Below are 7,053 nucleotides of genomic sequence, written 5' to 3' on the forward strand. Positions count from 1 at the left end.
TTTCCGAGCACTCAATTCTATGTGCATCAAGAGCAACGGCTCCAAGTTGGCGAGTGGATGTTGCTTTTTTTTCCTTTTTCTTTTCACTTTTGGATACTGTTTTTTTTTTGTTTGTTTTGCTTCTTTTTTTTTTTTTAATATATTGCTTTTTTTTGTTTCTTATTCTTTTTTTTTTTGCGGATACTCCCTTTTTTTTGTGTTTCTTTTTCTTCTTCTTTCTTTTCTATATATTGCTTTTTTCTATTTCTTTTTCTTTTTTTTCGGGGATATTCTTTTTTTCTTCATTTCTTTTTTCTTCTTTTGTCGATATTGTTTTTCCTCATTTGCTTCCTAGTTCTCTTGTGCTTGTCTCCACGGCATCTCCAGAAATCTGTTGAAAAAATACGAGAAAAGTAGAGAGGTCAGTGTAAGACAACCTATCACTTATAAAGAATAGTTGCTGTAGTAGAAATTGTATGGAGCAAACGAAACAGGCAAACTGCAGCATTTCACTTGATTCTGCTGCACATTTTTTGTGCACTAATTCTGTAGAATGAATTTCAGCTAAATTATGCAGAATAATCCATTTAAACATATTGAAGTCTGCAATTCATTTACGCAAAAAAGTTGGAAATATGGAATGTGAGTTGCACGATGGATGCATGAGGTTCAACACGTAATCTACATTAATTCTTAGTTAAGCTAGAGCTGCACAATTACATTAATTTGTTATCCAATCCTAGTGACTTACGTATTTCCTTGGAAACAGAACTATTTTCAAGTGACACTGAAAATGCACTCCAACATCCTCATTCTCGTGCCCAATTTTTAGGGAACCAAATGACTTCTTCCCCTTTATCCTTTGTCATTCGACATCAAAAGATAATAGTAGACACAACTAGGATTCAGAATGTAAAAACTAGAAACAAGAGCCAAAAAACTATTATTTTTAAGAGAAATCGGAAAACAGAGATAAGAGCAACAATTCTAGTTAATTCACATATTTATACACCATATGTGTGCAACGTGGTATTAAAATATAGCATTCATGGTAATTGAATGAATGAGAACATAGAAAATCTTCATAAAAATGTTCACCAAGAGGTGAAGGACAATTACCACATAAGTTTCTTCAGGAACTACCGTAGTCCATACAATAGTTCTTTCCATGGGGTTTGACGTTGAGCAATATGTAACCCCTTTTTCTGCAAACCTTGTGACCAGATATCCTAAGCTACGAAAGCGAAAAATAGCTTAGGCGCCTTCAAGACGGTGAGTGGATTCCAAAGGAAGAAGAAAGAAAGAAACACAAATAACGAAAGGTCCTACCTCCAATTGATCCCAATTCAACCACTTTTTGTTTAATTTAAGCTACAATGGATTTTAGAGTGTATTTCCCCATTTCCCACTTCTGCATCCTCCTTCTTGTATTTTTCGTCTCAGCACCTTCACCTTTCGAAGCAGCTGTAATCAGCTTTTCTTGCTATTTTAGAAGAATCAAGTAGATTAAATAATGTGTCGAATAAATGAAAAACATACAAGCACATCCACATATAAACATATTCATATGCAGTTTTTGAGTAATGACTTACTTCTTTTAGTTGTTTCTTTTCTTCCATTAGACGAAGTATCTCCTCCTTTGATATTCTCTTTGGTTTCATTGTTTCATATGCCTTCTTTTCTCTTTTGTATACCATCCATGTTTATCTTGTCGATTCACGATTTGAGCCACAAAATCCATTGTATAGGCTTTGTCTTCACATGCCTAAGGAATCATCAATACAACAATTTAAATAGGATTATAAAATAAACAATGGATCAATTTACATTAATTCACATATTTTAGTATGGTAGGTGATAAGATGCAATCAACCCCTATTAATGAAAATTCTCCTTTGGATGGCACTGAAAGAAATGTGTCAAAGGCATGCAAACGAATACAATAGGATCCAAAAATATCCTAGCTGCCATCAATATGCCAACACCACTCACATATTTGAGTATGATCACTGAAAAGATGGCAGCAATATTTTCGTGACGTAGCCAATCTGCTAGAAGGGAAGCTTCTCAGACAAGCTCCAAAACAACAGTACAGCTACGAGGAATGAATTCACTCAATTATTGGAATAATGAGCATACGGAGAACACATATTCTCATAACTTTCCTATATTATAAAATCCTTATCAAATAGAATTTCAAAAAATACTAGCACGAGACTCTTTAGATTTATATAATTTCCACGTGTGATAAAGTAAATAATAATGCTTCTACACTAGGCACTACACAAACTCGAAGCCTAGGAAGCAACACATATCTGTGGGGAATTACAAAAAAATAAGTGGAGCTTTTCCATTCCATTTTGGCCTACTATACGCAATTCCAGCTGCGATGTGCTCAATTGCAACGCTGTTAATATAAGACTAGTTTCCATGAACAAGTGTTCGGGGTGTTCCAACCGCACAAACACAGAAAGTGATTCTATTTTTGTTTGAAAAGCTAGTTTGATTCAAGCATTATGAGTTACTACGAGTAACTTTGTGGAGGTGATAAACAACTACCAACAACTATGCAAGCCACTTCTTATATTATTAATGAAAACTACTTGTTATAACCAAAATAAATTAACTAAGAGCCATCTCACCTAACCAGCAAAGTACAAACCAAGTACCTTCCATGCAGTAGCGGTTGTGTCTTCACCTTCTCCTCTGGTTCACCTCCGGGATGGGCTTGAGAAAAACAACAAAAATCCGTACGGAGCTGCCTTGTTTAGTAAAGCAGAAACTCCGGGCAGCTACCGCAACGAGTGATTTCCTAGTGGGAAAGCACGAGTGGGCTATAAGCAAGGGGGGCTGCTGCTTTCCCGACCCTAGCCTGTTTCCTTCATAATAATAAGGTAAACATCAAAGCCTAGAAAACCCAACCTATACAAAGAGCTCTTTTCAGCCCCTACTCCTAACAAGTGAAAGTTGCTGTTGACGAAGTTTCATTCAAAGCAACGAACTCTCCCCTTTTTTTCTTTTCACTTCATCCAGCATGACATTGAAAGGGCAGAGGGAATTGCACTAAGAACTCCATCTTCAATGGATGGAAGGGATGATATGAAAACTCCAACAACTGGTTCTGGCTCTAAGCTTGATCCCACTCGAAAAAAGCCCAAGACCAGGCACAAGGGAGAACAAGCGAGTTAGCTGCTGTCGGAAAAAGCTAGCCATACTATTGGTCCAGGTCATTTCGGGGCAAGCAGATCATTTATGATGAAGAGGATGAGCTTCAAGAGAATGATTCGGAGTTCTTGCAGAGTGGAACCATGCAATACCAGACACGAGATAGATCTTCCAAAGAACAAGGCCTTTTTAGAATCTTTGTATTCGGCTCAATCCTTTTAGTAAAAGATTGGGCCGAGTTTAATTGCAATTCAATTAAGAGAACGGAGAGTAATTACTTGTTATCTTACTTATCCAAAGTATCCACTGCTTTATCTGTTAATTTACTGAGGATTGTGAATTTTGAGGGGATTGTGTAGTTGAAATAAATCATTATGTTCAATCACCACTTTTCAAATGGTGAAATCTCCTTAGTGCCTTGTGTAAGCATATACACACAGAAGTTTACCTATGCACCTACATGATGGGACTTCTAGCTGTAATCAGCTACTGTGATGTATTAAACCTATTGTTTGAACATATCGATTTCTGGATCTTTCAATATCATTAGCAATCACCTTATGCGAGTATTCATGATAAAGTGCAGGGATAGAAGGAGTTGAATGTGTCTCCCCTCCATCTGGATGCAGTAGCTTTGGAAGATATGAAATTGCTTTACTATGTTTAGGAATGATGCATTTTCACTTAGGGCACCCAAAGCAAGCTTTGGAAGTAAGCATATGGATGTCAAAGTCCCAAACAAGCAACTCACTCGATGTAATTCGGGTGCCAATTGCTGAAGCTTTTTCAGTATAGATTCAAAAGCATTTAGGGGGAAGGAGCTTCCATGTCTGCCGCAAGAGTAAATGATTTCAATTCAATGGTTATGAAGTGAGATGATAAATAATATGTTTTTTGTTTTCACTGAGGTCAATAATTACAAAGTTTGATTGTTTGAAATATGATTGATTAAAAAGAATTTAGATGTATCTTAAACCACAATCATTCACTTCTCAATAGCAACTGCTTGCTCCGAGAGGTAACCTTGTACCTGCCAGCTTGTATGTAGGAAAGTTCCACCAAGGGCGCCAATATCTTTGGACATATCACTCGAAGACAATGCACCGGGACAATCTTCTGCATTCATATCATTATGTTCCAGCGTAGGCCTCGGAGAGATACCAGTATCTATGTCAATCAGAAACAATATCAAAGTTCATATCCTGGACTCTTATAGTTCAAAAGAAATCACTGTTTGAGCCACAGGACCATAAGGAGTAAACACGGTTCCAGCTGCAAAGCTTCTCATCTAGTAAGGACGAGAATAAAACTAAAGGAGATTTAACAGTTAGAATCAAAAGGAAAAAGTATGACCCAACTATTGGAACATCCGAGCCACCACAAGGCATAACTATCCAGCTGTGTGGGAAATGCAATCGGATACACTAGATTTTAATGCAAGCCCAAGTACAGAAGTGATATATCCTTTTCACATTATGTAGAAACATTTAAAGAAAAAAGATACCACAGAAGGAAGGGAAAAAAAAAGCATCAACCAAATATTTCCTCGAACTGAACAAAAGGAGAAAAAGGACAGGTAAGATAATTCAAACTTATTGATGAATATTTCATCAGTTCCACAAGGATTAGAAGTGCTTTAAACCTGGGTAACACAAATATTCATTTCCAACAGGTCATACTGAAGCTATCCTCAATAGAGGCATGGCTAACAACTTACATCTTTCACACATATAAAAGTTGTTAGTCCGGGGACAATACCTTCAACTACTTCTGGAAAATCTTTGGGTGCATGGCCTGGGAAGGACTTCTTCCAATTCCCATTTTACTTTCTTCAAAATCTTCACTAACATTCTCATAAACAAAATTGTCCATCTCCATATTCTCAAATTCGAATGAGGGATTTGGATCATTTGTTGAATCATCCAAATGTGATAACTCATAAGGAGGGTACACTGAGATGGATTCCTTACAATATGTCCCTATATTTGTTAAAAGATGGCAGATACCCTGCAGAAAGAAAATATTGTCAAGTCAATTTCCAAGTATCAACCTATCACAGAGTTGACATTAGCAGGTACTCACTCTTTAACCGTAATTAATTGTACCACTTCTCTAGGAACTTCGTAACCTCTCTTCTACTAATCACATCTAGTATCATGAATTTGAAAATTTGACTCGTTACAAAGGTATTATCAACACATGAAAATAAAAGCATTGTACGACTTGTTTTGATGCAATATATTAGCTCGTAGTATGGCAAGACATAAGACTGACAGTGATTTTGAGTATTTTTACCAAGAAATGAAATGAAGAAACCCTCTTCACAAAAAATTCAAGAAATGAAATGAAAGGAAGAGAACAGTGATTTTCAGTATTTATACCAGCGATTTTTTTCTTTCCCGCATTTTTCTGTGTTGTACCCAACCTCCGCCGCTGCTTCTCTTCTCCTGCGGGTGCTGCCCTGCAAACGGGCATCATCAGGCTTAGCCATATTCGCCTTCTTGACTCCGCCATCCTCGGCGTACTCCACCGAGGCTCTTTCACCAGACTAGGCATGCAGATTGGTGAATAAAGGCTTTTCTTGATTTTCTTTCCACTGTTTTTCTGGGTGAGAAGAGGACCGAGGAAAGGGGGTGAAAACATGTCGTGGGTTTTTCAAGATTGAAAATAACACTAACTCAGATAACTATATTTATACTAACTTAATTAAAACCCCAAAGTATCAACAAAAATAACAAAATAAATAACTAAAACCCTAAATAATCACCTGGGTTTTAGCAGGATGGATTGATAAACAATTCTGGTACTATTTCCGCAGCCTCAACATGCTAAAACCTGTAAAATCCAGTACGTTTTTTAGTTTGGAGAATCATGATATGTGTGTTGACAGTAGAAATTTGAGTGGGTATGGAACTGAGATCTTCAGGGGGAGGAAGGAACAAGGGTTTTTGTTGCTTGTTGGATTTGTGAAATGACTGAATGTGAAGCAAGGCACAGCACACCGTTTCTCTCTTCCTCTCCCTTTTTATTTTTTATTATCCCATCTCTACTCCTACCAATATTTCCTTGTATTTTTAAGGAATAATCCTTCTCCCTACTCTATACTAATTAATTGTCTTTTTTAATATTATTAATTTTATTTTTTATATCATTAAATTTATTATTTATATAGAATATATTATAATTCAACATGATTTAATAAAATTATATTTATTTAATTATCAATGTGTTAGTGATGACAATATTTGATTGTATACTCATATAAAATAAAATAATGAAAAATCAATTATTTTTTGTTATTTTTTTTCAAAAAATAAAATGAGTGAAAAGTCAATTAATTGACTAGTTAAAGAAATGAAATAGCATATTCATATCTAAAGTTTTTAATATTATTTATAGTAATAAATAAATGCTGTAATTGGTCGAGCCCAATTTGTTGATAGGACTGAGCCCATATTGAATCTCACACTATTGTTGGGTTTTATTTGCTATTATACTGGGTCAACTTGGTGGGCTCGCCACATCTTCAAAATTAATTAGTACTAATATAATGTGACACACTCAAATGTATGTGCACAATGAATTTTAAATTTAAAAAACTAATTATTATTTTAAAAAAATATGTTAATTAGATAAATAAATTATTAAAAATATTTAAGAAAGGTATGAGAAAATATTAAAAAAGAAGAAAAAGGTATGTGGAAGTTGAGAAAAATATTTAAGAAAGGTATGAGAAAATACCAATAGGATGCTTTTCAATTATATAAAGATATAGATTTTTATTTAAAATAATGAAGAATTGTGTTTTTGTAAGGATATAGACAGATATCTAATATTATTATCCTTTTTATGGTTAAGGGTAAATTTCATGAATGTATAATAAGTTGTACAAAAACAACATTGAGGGCA

General features: G+C 35.1%; 1 long non-coding RNA gene across 5 annotated transcripts; it reads right to left on the bottom strand.

The window, feature by feature from the left end:
• Window positions 1-348: 348 nt before the first annotated feature.
• LOC105179725 lies at window positions 349-6,197 on the bottom strand. Of its 5 annotated transcripts, none has more exons than XR_849355.2 (9): window positions 5,912-6,197; window positions 5,526-5,748; window positions 4,903-5,151; window positions 4,175-4,311; window positions 3,896-3,974; window positions 1,572-1,744; window positions 1,309-1,431; window positions 1,099-1,213; window positions 349-370 (listed from the first exon to the last, which is right to left on the bottom strand). It is a non-coding gene; the product is annotated as an uncharacterized LOC105179725 (long non-coding RNA). The 5 variants fall into 5 exon arrangements; XR_849353.2 differs by having other exon boundaries at window positions 1,099-1,208; window positions 1,309-1,462; XR_849351.2 differs by having other exon boundaries at window positions 1,309-1,462.
• Between the last annotated feature and the right edge of the window lie 856 nt (window positions 6,198-7,053).

The sequence above is a fragment of the Sesamum indicum genome, unplaced genomic scaffold (assembly GCF_000512975.1).
Source record: "Sesamum indicum cultivar Zhongzhi No. 13 unplaced genomic scaffold, S_indicum_v1.0 scaffold00195, whole genome shotgun sequence".
Lineage (NCBI taxonomy): Eukaryota > Viridiplantae > Streptophyta > Magnoliopsida > Lamiales > Pedaliaceae > Sesamum > Sesamum indicum.